Source organism: Lagenorhynchus albirostris, chromosome 8, assembly GCF_949774975.1.
Source record: "Lagenorhynchus albirostris chromosome 8, mLagAlb1.1, whole genome shotgun sequence".
In the NCBI taxonomy this organism is placed as follows: domain Eukaryota; kingdom Metazoa; phylum Chordata; class Mammalia; order Artiodactyla; family Delphinidae; genus Lagenorhynchus; species Lagenorhynchus albirostris.
The window spans coordinates 1,514,270-1,530,065 of record NC_083102.1 but is presented as its reverse complement, the minus strand read 5'-3'; the positions used below and the strand labels follow the sequence as shown (position 1 = coordinate 1,530,065).

At 46.6% G+C, this 15,796-nt stretch overlaps 1 long non-coding RNA gene across 1 annotated transcript in view; it reads left to right on the top strand.

The window, feature by feature from the left end:
- The window catches only part of LOC132524046 (uncharacterized), a 31,656-nt gene extending 23,274 nt beyond the window's left edge, over window positions 1-8,382 (top strand). The window contains exons 4-5 of the long non-coding RNA XR_009541784.1: window positions 1,882-2,010; window positions 6,274-8,382. This is a non-coding gene — a long non-coding RNA (uncharacterized LOC132524046). The remainder of the gene's footprint in view (window positions 1-1,881; window positions 2,011-6,273) is intronic.
- Window positions 8,383-15,796: the final 7,414 nt, after the last annotated feature.

Here is a 15,796-nt window from a genome sequence, read left to right as displayed (position 1 = left end):
TGTTAAAGAGAGATTATCAGAAATTACCAGAATCAAAAGTCTTCAAATGGGGCTTCAAATGGGACTTTCCCATACCTCAAAAAAAAAAAAAAGTCTTCAAATGGAGAGTTCTCAGCACAATAAATGAAAAAGAGACCCACATCTCAATATATCACTTCAGAACACACAAAGAGACAAGAATCAGATTGGCATCTGATTTTCCATACACAACACTAGATGCTAGAAAATAATGAAGCAACATCTTCAAAGTTCCTAGGGAAAAAAGTCTGTTTCACCTAAAATTCTGCAACCCACCAAACCACCAATCAAGCATGAGGTAGAATACAATCATTTTCAGATACGACATTTACAGAGTTTACTTCGTGCTCTCTCCTTCCCCTTCTGGGAAGTTACTCAAGAATGTGAATCAGAGAATGGAGAGAAAGTGACAAACCGAGGGGCACTCGTCCCCTTGCCCCCTCCCCTTCCAGGAAGCAGCCCTGGAGCTTAATGAGGGGAAACCCTGGGTGACAGAAGTCTGGATGCTACCTAGTGAAAGGACACAGAAGGAGAATGCTGTGCCTTAGGTGTCTTTACAGAGGGTGACTAGGAGGGGCCATGTCAAAGGTTGGGTTTTCCAGAAACAGGAGCTGGGATGGAGTTTGTGTTGGACATCCGCACAGAGGAAAGGGGAGGAAGCAGGGTTGGGGAGCTGTGGCTCAGGCCAGGAGCCTGCAGGGCAGAGTGGGCCACCATGGCCCATCAGAGGAGCCCCCCAAATCCCCTCCCCCAGCCCATCGCTAGACGTGGACCACCCAGGGAAGGGCGTGCCTGTGGTCAGGGAGGCTCTCGGCAGCAGAGGCCGGCCCTGAAGGGGCATCTGGTGCACACGTCTCTTGGTCGGCCCACAGCACAGTCCATGGCAAACCCCTGGAAAGCACAGAGATGAGCTGCAGGGGTTCTATCAGCCCCCTGCAAAATCTACAGGCAGGACGCTAAGTCATGGTTCTGAAGAGTTTTCTATAGGGGGAGCACAGAGTAAGTTAGTCTAAGTACGCAATTTCCTGAAAACGGGTTAATGAAACTTAAAGGATATAAAAATTAAATTAACTTTTAAGATCTTCATCTCCAATATCCATTGCCTAGGCTAAGTTTTTTTTTTTAATAACTTTGCTTTTCTAAGAGCAGTTTAGGCCGACAATAAAACTGAGAGACAAAGAGATTTCCCATACGGCCAGCTGGCCACCCGCTGCCCACACGCAGGTACAGCCTCCCCTCTGTTGACAGCACTCACCAGAGTGGTTCACTTGTTTTACCAAAGGTGAACCTCCATTGACACATCAGCATCACCCAAGTCCATGTTTATCCTAGGGCTCACTCTGGGCGGTGTACACTCAGTGGATTTGGACAAATGTGCAATGACAAATATCCATCATTATCATATCATAAAGAGTATTTTCACTGCCCTAAAAATCCTCTGTGCTCTACCTATTCAGCTTTTCCCAACCCCTCCCCTCCAAAACCACTGATCTCTTTACCATCTCCATAGTTGTGCCCTTTCCAGATTGTCATAGAGTCAGAATCATGCAGTGTGTCGCCTTTCCAGACTGGCTTTCACTTAGTGACGTGCCTTATGGTTCCTCCATGCCTTGTCGTGGCTTCACAGCTCATCTCTCTTTAGCACCGAATGATATTTCACTCTCTGGATACACCACAGGTTATTTATCCTCTCACCTACTGACGGACGTATGAGTTGCCTCCAATTTTTGGCAATTATGAATGAAGCTGCTCTGAGTATTTGTGTGCAGGTTTTGTGTGGAGATATGTTTTCAGCTCTTCTGGGTAAGTACCAAGGAGCATGCTTGCTGGATTATATGGTAAGAGTACGTTTCATTTTGAAAGGCACCGCCCAACTGCCTTGCAAAGTGGCTGCACCACGTGCGTCCCCACCAGCGGTGAGCGTTCCGGCTGCCCCACATCCTCGCCAGCATTTGGTGTTGTCAGTGCTCTGGATTTTGGCCATTCTCAGAGGTGTGTAGTGGTGTCTCATTGCTGTTTTAATTTGCATTTCCCTGATGACATAGGATGTGGAGCATCCTTTCATACATGCTTACTTGCCATCTGTATATCTTCTTTGCTGAGGTATCTATTAAGGTCTTTGGCCAGTTTTTTTAGTTGGGTTGTTTTCTTGAGTTTCGAGAGTTCTTTGAGTCGAGTTGAATTTTGAGAGTTCTTTGTCTATTTTGGATAATAACCCTTTATCAAATGTGTCTTTTGCAAATATTTTCTTCCACTATGTGGCTTATCTTTTAATTCCCTTGATATTGCCTTTTGCAGAGCAGAAGTTTTTAATTTTAATGAAATCCAGCTAAACAATTATTTCTTTCATGGATCGTGTCTTTGGTGTTGTATCTAAAACAGCATCACCGTACCCAAGATCATCTAGGTTTTCTCCTATGTTATCTGCTAGGGGGTTTGCATTTTACACTTAGGTCTATGATCCATGTTGAGTTAATTAGGTTAGGCTTTTGACAGTATTTATGTGATAGATTGCTCAAAACTATCTGCACTCCTAAGTTTGTTGCAGCATCACTTACAATAGCCAAGATATGGGAACAACCTATGTGTCCATCGAAAGATGAATGGATAAAGAAAATGTGATGTATACATACAATCAAATATTATTCAACCTTAAAAAAGAATACATGTTATATTCTGTTTTATGCTACAACATGGATGAACCAGGAGGGCATCACGCTCACTGAAGTAAGCCCGTCCCAGAAGGACAAATCCTGCATGATTCCACTTATCTGAGGAATCTAAAGTAATCAAACTCCCAGAAGCAGAGGGTAGCATGGTTGTTGCCAGGGGCTGGGGGAGGGGAGACATGTGGAGTTGGTAATAGGCATAAAGTTTCCGTTGTGCAGAGATCTGTTGTACAACTTAGTGCCTCCAGTTAACAATTCTGGTTTTTTTTTCTTGAAAATTAGTTTTAAGAGTGTAGCTCTCAAAAAAGAATAAAAAAAGAGTGTAGCTCTCATGTTAAGTGTTCTTATGACAAAGACGGTAGGGGCATGAGGAAGTTAGCAGGTGATGGATAAGTTTATTGACTGTGGTGATGGTATCACAGGTGAAAGCACATGTCCATACTAAACAAAGTGTATACATCAAATATGTGCATTTTTATATATAACAGTTGTATCTCAATAAAGCCATAAATAAAATTGATCAGCTTGCTGTAATGCACTTATGCCAGGTTATTTTTTGAAAAGAGATTCCTATGCTTTAGATATCAGCATACCAAGTGTTGGTATTTGCACAGCAAGGCTGAGGTTGTATTCTAAACGTCTAAAACCCTGACTTATTTCGCTATCCTCATGAAGGACAGCTGTATCCTCCACAGAATAGGATTATGGAGGCACCAAAGGCAAACTACTTTTCCATAGTTTCGACAAATACTCAGTTACAGTACCATCATTCTGTTCCTCTGCGTAGAATAAGAGCAATAGGGACAAGGCCAGGGTTAAACCCTATTTCTTGTCCCATTTAGGGCTCTGTTAAAGGATATTTTAAGGACATCCTCTACTATCATAAAAGAACTAAGCATCAGGTACCGGAAGCACAGAGGGCCCCAAACAAGATGAACCCAAACAGACCTACATCAAGACATATGACAATTAAAATGGCAAAAGTTAAAGAGGAGTCTAAAGCCCGCAAGAGAAAAACAAAGAGTTCATTTCAAGGGAACCACATAAGGGTATCTATCAGCTGATTTCTCTAGAGAAACATTGCAGGCCAGGAGGGAGTGGCAAGCTATATTCAAAGTCCTGAAGGAGAAAAACCTGCAACAGAGGGTACTCTACCCAGCAAGATTATCATTAGAATAGAAGCAGAGAGAAAGAATTTCTCAGACAAGCAAAAACTAAAAGTACACTAATACTAAACCTACCCTAAAAGAAATATTGAAATGTCTTCTCTAAATAGAAAAGAAGCAAGAATCTATAAGAAAGGGAAAATCACAATAGGAAAAGCAAATATATAAAAGAATTGTAGATCACTTAAATAAGCCAGTACATAGATTTAAAAAAAACAGTCAAAAAAGTTTGTGAAAGTGATTATAACCACAATGAACAGCAAAAGGATAAACATGAAGATGTGAAATAGGACATCAAAATCATAAAAGGTGGGCGAGGAGAGTAAGAAAATGTAGATTTTTTTTAGAATGTGTTTGAGCTGGGGGAGGAGGGATAAATTAGGAGCTTGGGATTAACAGGTACACACTACTATGTGTAAAATAGAGAAACAACAAGGTCCTACTGTATAGCACAGGGAACTATATTCAAAACCTTGTAATAGACTATAATGGAAAATAATCTGAAAAAGGATATCTACGTATGTATGACGGAGTCACTCTGCTGTGCACCGGAAACTAACACAACATTGTCAATCAACTATACTTCAATAAAAAATAAAAGAAAAATAAAAGAACTAAGTGAGGCTTCAGGAAATGTATACCAACGGATTCACCAAATAATAAAATAAGTTCATCAGTTAAATAAGGTTGCTTAGTATTATCGAATCAGATGCCAGAATTAGGCTGACAAGAACGCCTCTTTTGGTGTTGGCGTGATGATACTTTACTGTTTCTCTTGACAGTAGCTGATGGGTAGGGTTAGCTGTGTCCTGAGGGCCCTGGGAACACAGCAGTAGTTCTGCATCATCGACACGAAGGAGGACTTCCTGTTGATTTAATTTCAGAGGCCACGTGACCAGATCAGCTAAGAACTATTCTGAAATCTTTAGATGTAAGGACTGTGTCAAACAGAGCCATCTTAACATAATTAAACATGGAATTTGATGTCAGGAGGCCATTCCTCCCCACTCTGATTTCCTCAGTGACATTATGATAAAGGCAAAAGGTGCATTAAAAGCTTTGGATCTATATTGAGGTCGTAAAATCTCGCCCATAGACAGTTCCTGTCTGGGGATTCATATGCCAGAAATAGATCAATAAATGCTGTGAAAAGTTCTACACTATTTTCAACCAACTGCTCTATAAAGTATAAGTGAATGCTCGCTAGCTGGGAGTGTTAAATTACAGTAGCTGGGAGTATTAAATTACAATACACTCAAATAATTTGTTTTCTATTTATTTTCTTGGGGAAATTAACTGAGAAATGAAATGTTAGACTTGCCTCGTTTTCCAGGTAAAATCCAGAAAATAAGCCCTGACGGACACCAACCCCAGATAGGTGCCGTTTCCCACCCCACAGTAGATGCTGGATGGTGACTCTTACTCTTGGGCTATCAGGGTGAGAACCTGATATTGTAAAACTCTAATGGTGGGACTTCCCTGGTGGCGCAGTGGTTAAGAATCTGCCTGCCAATGCAGGGGACATGGGTTCGAGCCCCGGTCCGGGAAGATCCCACATGCCGCGGAGCAACTAAGCCCAAGTGCCGCAACTACTGAGCCTGAGCTCTAGAGCCCATGAGCCACAACTACTGAAGGCCACGTACTTAGAGCCCGTGCCACACAACAAGAGAAGCCACCGCAAAGAGAAGCCCACACACCTCAACAAAGAGTAGCTCCTGCTTGCCGCAACTAGAGGAAGCCTGCACGAAGCAACGAAGACCCAACGCAGCCAAAAATAAATAAATAAATTTATTAAAGAAACAAAAACTCTAGTGGTGGCACAAAGTTTGCAATCAGAGAAATGCCTTTCTCGTGGCAAAAGCCAGCTATTCCCAACTGACCAGAAATAAGACAAAAGAAGCAAATGCATCTTGGTATAGATGTCCACTCTTTGAAAACCTGTATAAACTGCTCTGAATGACAGAACATGGGCAGGTTTCTGTGGTCTTCAGGAAGGTGGCAGGTGGCTGGATCAAACTCAGGCCTAATAAGCGTCGCCAAGGTGAAGGGACCTTCGCTCCATCTCTCCAACAGGAAGGATCACTTTCCAGGCAACTGAAAGATTCATCACACATTTCACAAAGGAGACACGAGGTTCGGTAATGTGAGACCTTGATTTACAATGGTCTTTTGATTTACTGCTGTGTCTTTTTCAACCGTGCTATTTCAAACACGCCTCATTTAAAAGCTCATGTTTAGGCAGTGTTTGGGGCTAAAGATTGACTCTATGCTAATAGGAAAATTAGTCTGTCTACACATAGTCCCAGATCTCCCAAGCCACGGGGCCAACGTCCAACAAAATTGCTTGCCAGGTGATAGATACTGGTTTTCTTCTGGGTAGTTACTATTTCTTTGTCTTTTTTTTTTTTTTTCAAATGCAGTTTAAATGTTACGGAAGCAACATAAGAAAGATGCTTCGTAGCAGCAGTCTTGCTGGGTGAATACAAATGATAAGTATTTTTAGAGGGGCCCGTTTCTCAACAGTACGACACCCTTCGTGCAGCTCTTTATCCTTCAGGGAGCACTTGGAAACGCCTCGCTGGAGTCATGGGTAGCCTGCCAGGGAGATGCAGCCAGCACTCTCCGCACTGGCTCGCTCAAGCTCTGCCACCCCCGCACCAGCAAGGTGAGGGGCGACTGCAATCCTGTGTCTATTGCACACCGTTCCTGCTGCCTCCTGGGATCTCGGGGACACGAAGTGAATTGATATGTTTCTGAAAGCTTAGACTAGTGCCTGGCTCATAGCAAACACGCCCTGAATGTGAGCCATGCTTATTGTGATTGAGGTGGGAAAAATTAAAGTTCATTACATGCTAAATATCACTAGCACAAGAGTTTACTGCAAGACCACTGGATGATTTTTTAAAGGACCTCTTAAAATTCTCCGGAAGAACTAAAAGTGTTGCAGTGTGGATAACTGAAATAATCAAAATGAGCCCACAATTTCCCACGTGAACCTCGAGATCCAAGCGACTCGGCCAGGGATTCCCAGCTCTGATGCTGTGAACAGTAAAAACCTCTCCACTTCCATCAACCAAGAAACAGGCGTTTTCTGAAAGCCTTTATGCCAGGCCCTGAGAAAACAGAAAAGTGTGACCCAGGTCCCCGGCCTTGGAGAAGACAAGCAAGGGCTGGGGAATGCTGAGTGAGGGGGACATCTGGGGAAAGGGAAGGAGAGACTCAAGGTCAATTTCAAACAGAGGTCATATTTGGTTGGAGCTAAATGGGTGAGGCAGTGTCGCCACGAGCACGGGGGAAAGCGGCCCCACTAGGCAGAGGGAAGGACGAACAGGAAGCTGGGGTGTAGCTCTGGTGGCTCCGGGGACAGAGGGAGAAGGAGCCACCTGAAATGTACGGCGGTGCTGCCTGCCCACCACCCCTGCCCCTGCCTCCGGGGAGTAATCCATCCTCCACTCTGGAGCGCATCTCCTGGGGTCCTCATGCAGTCGTCATCCTCACAGTGGTCCATTCTCCTGGGCACACGAGGGCTTCGGTAAACAGAAGGAATGGAATAGGATCCCCACCCTCCTTTTCCCAAAGTGTGTGTGTGTGTGTGTGTGTGTGTGTGTGTGTGTGTGTGTGTGTGTGTGTGTGTGTGTGTGTGTGTGTGTGTGTGTGTGTGTGTAAGAAAGAATTTGGGGCCGAGGGAGGAGGAAACCAAGTTCGGGTTTAGAAAAATTAGGAAGAATACCCTCCCTTGGTTACTTCTGGATCGCTGTTTGATTATTAGCAGCAGGTTTTGTTTCTTTTGACTACTCTGTTAAGTTGTAATCTTCCAGAAGCAGACCCTGAGACGAGGATTTTAATGCGTGAGCTCTGGTTGAGGACCAATGCCCGAAGTGCGCTGGGGACGTGGGGAGCTGGCCCAGGACGTGAGCGCCCGGAGGAGGCTGTGCGCAGCTGCACTCTCCGAGTCCGCAGGGCCGCGGAAGAAGCCGTGGTGGCCGGAGGGCTATGCCCGGGGGCTACCCACCCTCCAGCCCTCAGCCCACCTCCACGCCCCTGGCAGGACCAGAGTGAAAGCCCCTTGCTCCAGGACGCCCCAGGTACCTGCTGCGTGGAGGACACGGGGAGGAACTGACAAAAGTGTCTTCTACAACCTTCTTTATCAAACTTTTTGATATTATCTGGAAATGTGACTTTGAACTTCTCATAGTCAAAAGGAAACTATTTTCATTTAGAAAAAATAAAACATGCCTGGTTGGGACTTCCCTGGCGGCCCGGTGGTGCAGACTTTGCCTTCCAATGCAGGGGGTGCGGGTTCGATCCCTGGTCGTATAGCTAAGATCCCACATGCCTGGCGGCCAAAAAACCAAAACATAATACACAAGCAATATTGTAACAAGTTCAATAAAAACTTTAAAAATTGTCCACATCAAAAAAAAATCTTAAGAAAAAATATATGCCTGGTTGTTGTTATATTCCCAGGGTTTCCTAAAGAAGACAGTGTCTGCATTTACTCTGTGATCTGAGCGATATGAAAGGGCTCGTGCCTGTAGCCTGTGGTGATACTAAGTAGCATTTATGCAGTTTGCAAGAGCCGCATTCGAGGTTTTTTGTTTTTGTTTTTTCTTTTTTGTAAGTGTGGGAGGTTTTTTTGCATTCAAGTTTTACTAGTTTGCTCTAATATAAGCAAAATATAGTATAATCAAGGTAAGTATGGTAGCCATCTAGAAAGACAAAGAGATTTGTAAGCACACGTAAAAACAGCAGACATCCTCGGTCCCATCTTGTCAGTCACAATTCACACAATGCGTTAGCTGGATGGCCTCACGCGAGAATATTCGTGGGAAACAAACCTCATCTAAGGTTGCCCTGCATGGATACAGGACTGCCTGACCATAAAGCCTGCTGTAGAATCAACAACCACAGAGACAGTAATAAAAAGTAACGAGAAATCTTACATAACTAACGAAATAGGCTTAACTTTTGCAGAGAAGGTAAAGTGTCCCTATGTCGGAAATGTACCTACCTTCAGTTCAAGAGCATTTACGTAATGTGCACTCCATATAGGAGAAGCATCTCCAGATAATAGAAAAACCCAATGAAAATGGGGAGAAGTGTATAGAAAGAACAGGAAGAGCTAATGAAAATTAACGACGCATCTGAACCACAGCCAGAGGTGGATGTAACTTTATGTTACTCAAATGCATAAGCCCTGACCGATGCAGGCCACGCCAGGGAACAAAGGTTTTGTAAGGACTTTGGTAATCGGGAATGAAATTGATAACCACAGTGAAAGCCACGACATTAATAAAGAAGGGATCAATGACACAGACAAATATATTTACAGATCATTGCCTAACTTCAGGCCTGCAAAGACCCAGATGTATCACCGCCTTCAAATTTATTTATAGATCAGTGTCTTAATGTGATGAATAGTTGGCTTGTAAACTAAAAATACTGAAAATCTCAACATATAACTATGACTTTTTTCCTTTTCCTTTACTGGGCAGAGATGTCAGTGCAGGTCTGTGACCCAGGGACAGCTCCTTAGTCATCTGTGAGTGGTGTCACATGGTGAGCCCACCCTGCAGCTAACGGAATAAACCACACACTCCTGTCCAGAGGACAAGCTCGGCTCAGAGGCCCAGTTTCACTGGAGCCCCTCCCGTGGGGCATCCTTCTTCCCGGTCCAGTCTGACCCCCTTGCTCTCGCTTACCTGGCCCCTGCCCCTCTTGGCTGGCCTGCACCACTGGTAATTAACGTAGCAAAAGGAAAAGACGGAGGATGTGCCGGCTGTGAAAGTTCATTTTGGCCCCAGTAGGATCTGAAGGCGTTTACTCGTTCATTCACTCATTTGTTCACTGCCCACTGCGTGAACTAGCCCCTGGGGGATAGAAACACGCTGCAGGAAGTTGAAGAAGAATCTGAGCTGCAAGATGCAGACACAGAGGAGACACAGAATTTCTCTAAGACGAGGGTTACGTAAGAGCAGTAAGCAGGGAAACTGCTCCAGCAAAGGTGCCCCAAGCAGCAGCAGAAGAGGACGGGCGTTCCAGCCAAGGGCGTGTGGGATGCCAGGGAGGCCAGACCCAGCAGCCCTGGAGGAGGGGGCAGGGAGGGGACGAGGGGGCGGGGGCTGGGCCACAAGGGCTGAAGCGAGCACCCAGGCTGCCAGTGGGTTGCAGAGGACCAAGGTAGGGCCCCGGCACTGGGGCAGTGGCCGTAAGGATGGAGAGGAAGGAGCCAGCAGGCCTGGGTCTGACTGAATGTTCTTCATCAGGGTCAGCGGGAGGGCTGCTGGGGAGGAAGTCTGGGTGGAGAGGATGCTGAAGAAGGGGGTCGCTGACCTCTCACCTATCGGATGGGCAGAGAGGAGCAGCTGGGACCGGTCACCGAAGGGGAGGTGTGGGGGACAGGCGCTCACACTCTCAATTTTAGCACGGGTTAGCACAGCTTTGGGGGTGGCAATTTGGCATTCTCTGTTAATTCAAAAAAATGTGTTTATACACTTTCCCTAAGCAATTTCTAGGATGATAACCTTGTGAAACCCTTGCACGGTCCTGCGCACACACACACACACACACACACAGGGATGTTTGCTGTGGCATTTTTTAATAGTGCAAAATACACATATATGTTTTTAAAAGGAAACAAATATTCACCATTAGCGCATTGGTTACATAAATTATGCCCATAAAGCCGTTGAAAAGAGTGAGGGACCCAGAATCGGCGGTTCTCAGATGTTAACGTGCTGGAGAGGCTGCCGGGATCCTGGAAGGCTGATACATGCAGATTCTGGCCCAGTGGGCCTGGGGAGGGCCCGTGATGCTGCGTTTCCCGCAGCCCTCCAGGCAACGCTGCTGTCGGGACATAGATTTCTGACGTGGGGAAAAAAACCTGAGCTGTATCATCAAGAGCAAAAGGGAAACTGCAAAGCGATGCGTCCTATTTTGGTAAAGAGTCATCGTAATGCAAGTTAATGTATGCCTTGACTATCTGGAAGGAAATGTATTTCTGGGAGGAAGAGCTTGAGGTGGGCTTCCCCTTTCTACATTACACATTTAACTACGGTATTTCTGGGTTTTATGGTGAGCATGAATTATTTTTGTACCAGAAAAAACAATATCTTAAAATAAGCAGTCAATAAATTGACACATTGAAACAAAGTCTGTGAACCTGAGTGTTATGGACTGAATGTTTATTTCCCCCCAAATTCATATTTTTAATCCTAACCCCCAAAGTGAAGTTGTTAGGAGGTGGGGGTCTTTGCAAGGTGATTAGGTCATGGGGGAGAAGCGCTGATGATGGGATTAGGGCCTTTATAAATGGGACCCCAGGGAGCTCCCTCACCCCCTCCCTCAGGGGTGAACGCAGTGAGAAGGCGGCCGTCGGTGAACCAGGAAGCGGGTCGCCACAGACACCGGATCTGCTAGCACCCTGTTCTTGGACTTCCAGCCTCCAGAACCATGGGGAACGAATGTCTGAAGTTTCAGCCGCACAGTTCATGGTGTTCTGTTATAGGAGCCCAAACGGACTAAGACACAGAGTGAAAGGTTACACTTCAACTGTATATCATATTACTCTTAATAGATCATCCGTGCTATTATTTTAAAGAGCTGTCAGCAACCAGCAGTTTTTCCAGGCTGGGGAACAAGCAGCCTCTGTCTGCCCATCAATTCTGATCCACCTCAGTCAGCCCTGCCAGCTGCGGGGCCGTTGCTTCAAAACGCAGCCCCGTTCCAGTTACCTCCCACCCCCCACCCACGTGTCCACCCAGAACACCACACCGGCTCCCCACTGGTCCCAGCATCAACACCAGGCCTGGCCTCGCCCACTTCTCCAACGCCTCTTACCCACACACACACGCACACACATGCCAGCGTTCTGCCCTACTACCTGCCATGGGCCCTCTGTTGCACGTGCGTCACCCCTGTGTCATTCATGGACTGTTCCATGTTTGCAACCAGATGCTAAAGCCTCCGTTCCCCACCAGCCAGCCCCTTTCACCAGGACCAGGGAAAGGTACCAGCCGTCCAGCGCCCTCACGCCTGCCGACCCCTCCAGGCTCGGACAGACACAGCTTCTCCAAGCGCCAGCCAGCCAGAGCCGCTGCAAAGGCCTCCTTCACGTTAGGATCTTGGGGTTGAAAAAGAACCCCGAGATTTGCCCACATCAAGCCGCCACGAAGTCTTCGAAGTCGTGGCTTCAGAGCAAAGAAACTTCTGAGCAAGCTTGGTCCCAGGTTGGAGCAGGTGCCGAGGATTCTGGAAGCTGGCTGCCTCCGCGCAGCTGTTGGGGGCCAGACCCCTTCTTTCAGAGCACCCGGCAGGAATGAGTGAATGTAATTCATTTGGTTCCTGTTAAAACAGGGTAGCTGCTATTAGTACCAGAGAAGATGCTGAGTGAGAGAGAGGCACGGGCTGCAGGGCTTTACCAGGAGCGAGAGCCTGGGGAGACCTGGGGGGGCATGTAGCCCACACTGCTCACTCCTTCCCTCTCCCTCCCGGAAGGGATCAGCCACACCCTTGGCCAGGGCCCGGGAGGAGGTGCTCAGGAAGGCGGGGGGCCGTGCCCCGGGACCCCCCCTCCTGCTTCTCGCCCCAGGCCTGGGGGCTCCAGCTGGGAGACCCCTCCTCCCTGTCACTTCACTCCAGGAACTGAGGACACAGTGGTCTGGGGAGCTCTCCATGCAGAGCGAATCAGACACGGCTCACGACTCAGCCTGCGAAAGAGCGGTTAATACTCCAAACGAGCCCTCACAGGTAGTCACGTGAGGAGACCACAGCCCCACAGTGCAGGTGACAAAGAGGGACAGACCAGAAACCGAGAGCCCCGCAGAGCTGCTTAGGGAGAACAGGGAGGTGGTGTCAGTTCCATGTGGAACAAAAGAAAGAAGTTAATTTTTAAATCTCACTAGTTTTATTTTACCTCTCCCAAAACCTCCCCTATTTATCTTTTTTTTTTTTTTGGCCACGTTGGGTCTTCGTCGCTGCACACGGGCAGCGAGCAGAGGGATCTTCCCAGACCAGGGCTTGAACCCGTGTCCCCTCGCACTGACAGGAGGATTCTTCACCACGGCGCCACCACGGAAGTCCCTTCCCAGTTTCTCTTAAGAGGCTTGTAGGTATTAAACGAAGGGAAAACAAAGTCATCCTAGGAGGAACTTGCCTGTACCTTTGAGATGCAAATGTCCTATCTGGTCTTCTCAGGAACCCTTATCTCTGCCCTCTTTTTATTTTTTTATCTTTTTAAACTGTCTTCCTTTATTTGTTTATATTTGCAATATGACACAGAACCTCAACAAGGACACACGCACACTCACAGCTTGGGGAGAGGGAGCTGGGACAAGGTCGCCTGGCAGCTGGGCTGGAAGGACTCCAGCCAGACCCCCGCCCCAGAGTTCGAGGGAGATGGGGGGGAGGAGGCTCGGTGAGTGCGTCGGGGCCCCGAGGGAATGTCACCGGGGAGGCCCCTTGGGACCAGGACCCCCAGCTCCCTCCTACAGAGCTGGCTGGGCCAGGTGCCCAAGGTGGACCTTTGAGCTGAAAGGCCGAGTGTGGGTGTGGGCATCTGCACCGGAGGGTGGGTGGGCATGGTGGGAGGGGCGGGTGGGTGGCAGCCTCAGGACCCTCACCACAGCAGCCCCCATGGGACAGGGTGAAGGTCCAAGCCGCCGACGCCCAGCCCTGCTTCCTTCTGGCTCCCCGCCTGCCCACTCTCTCCCCCCTCGAGATATATACATATATAACGTAGGTCTCTCTCTCTCTATTCGACTCTATCTTTATTCTAGGAGACAAAACTCCGGAATTTCTTTTCTCAGTGCAAATGGGGGTGGGTGGGGGTCTGCCATCTTTTTAAATGCAAATTTTAATAGAGTCATTTAGAACTTGACTTGTCAAGGATAAATAGAAATCCTAAATGTCTTTTCTGTAAGCACTAGTAAAAAGGGTTTAGCCATCTAGATAGGTGACCTTGATTTGTTCCGTCTGCCAGAAGCCCGATTTGAATCCAACCCCTTGTAACTGATGGGTTTTATGTTGTACCTGGCTCAGGACTGAAATTGTGGAATGGGAAGTATGAGGCCTCTGTGTGTGTTTGTGTGTTCATACGTATCTATATGTGTGTTGTAGGTGTGTGGTATTGCCAAAAATGAATTCATAAAGGAGCGCTACTTAATTGGCTTTTTAAAAAACTTAAGCACTTATATATACTCAGAAAATAATCTGGCCAGAATGAATTCCAGGTCCATGTCATCTGGAAAATATTCAGCACTAAACTGATATCTGATATTGGAGGAGGCTTAAGCTTGTTGGTTTCATTAACATAGACATGTCTTTAGAGTCATCAATGTTGAGTATAACACTTCTGTTGTACCTCGGTTTACTGGAGGTCAAATAAAACCTTTATCTGTTACAAATTTGTCAACAAGAAAAGTAACTCAGTGTGAAAAAAAAAACGTTTAAGGAAAGTAAGATGTATGTTTTCAGTAAAAGAAGGTAGGAGGAATGAGAAAAAAATACTGAAAAGAGTTGTGCACGATCAGGAGTTTTTAAGATTGGATTAAATGTAGTTGGGTAAGTGGATTTTGTTGGGAGTGGGCTGGGACAAGACTCGATTTGGTTTCTCCCTCCAAAGTTTTCTTGAAATGCTGCTTTTAATAACAGATAGTATGAGTTTCTTTGCCTTTAAGTGATCTGTATTGGCTTTTGAGATCTTTTGTAACTTTGGTTAAGGAATAACTATTGTCTCATAGTGACCTACGATCTTATTTGACCAAGTGTTTTAAAACTTTCTGACAAACTTCCCACACACCAAATTTTAGTTCAGTCATTTTTGAATTACAGCTAACTTTGAGGTACTTCAGAGGGCCCCTGAGGTACCTTAAAGAGAAACATTTAACTAAGATTATTTGGTATGTTAAGTTAAATGTAATCATTCGTAATTCTGCTTATTGTAACCATGCTTCTTCATCGATTACACTGTAATCAGATGTTTGGGGTTTTCTTAATTAATTTTTGGCTGTGTTGGGTCTTGGTTGCTGTGCACAGGCTTTCTCTAGTTGCCGCCAGCGAGGGCTACTCCTTGTTGTGGTGCGCAGGGCTCTCACTGCGGTGGCTTCTCTTGCTGTGGAGCACCGGCTCTAGGTGCAAGTGCTTCAGTAGTTGTGGCCCATGGGCTTCAGTAGTTGTGGCTTGTGGGCTCTAGAGCGCAGCCTCAGTAGTTGTGCAACACGGGCTTCGTTGCTCCGGGGCATGTGGGATCTTCCCTGACCAGGGTTCAAACCCGTGTGTCCTGCATTGGCAAGCGGATTCTTGACCACTGTGCCACCAGGGAAGCCCTGTAATCAGATGTTTAGCCATGCCCTTTAAGTCTTTTGTTATTTATAGATATTTTTGTACTCTGATGCTGTTACAAAAAGTGCTTCATCACCAAGGAGATTCACAGAAAGGCTATGGAAGCAGTTACAACAGTTTCACACCAAGATGATGGCTATGCAAGGACTACAACCCATACTGACTTAAAACAAGGAGCTGTCCTGCCCCTGGGGCCCCTAGATCAGGCACCCAGAGATTTTTACTCCCTGACAGGCAGGGTCAACGCCCCTACCCAGGCTTGAAGCAGTAACAGAAGACGGACCATTGCCCTTCTGCTTCCCAGAAGAATATGGGAGTAAAATCTCTGCGGGGGTTGGGGGGTGGGGCGGGGATGAAGCAGGAGGGGAGGGGGCAGGGCACAAGAATGACATAGCCTGATTAGAACCAAATGGGTCCAAGATGGCGGACAAGTCGCCTTCCACTAGACCTTGAGCCTCAGTACACGCTTCCTGTAACACAGGAGCAAGCTAAATGACACACCCACAGGCACCACGACAGTTCCAAAGCCAACCGTAAGCATCAAAAAGTGGGCGGTGGCCCAATTCCTGGAAATCCCCGCCTCTTCCTCAAATAGCTGGAATA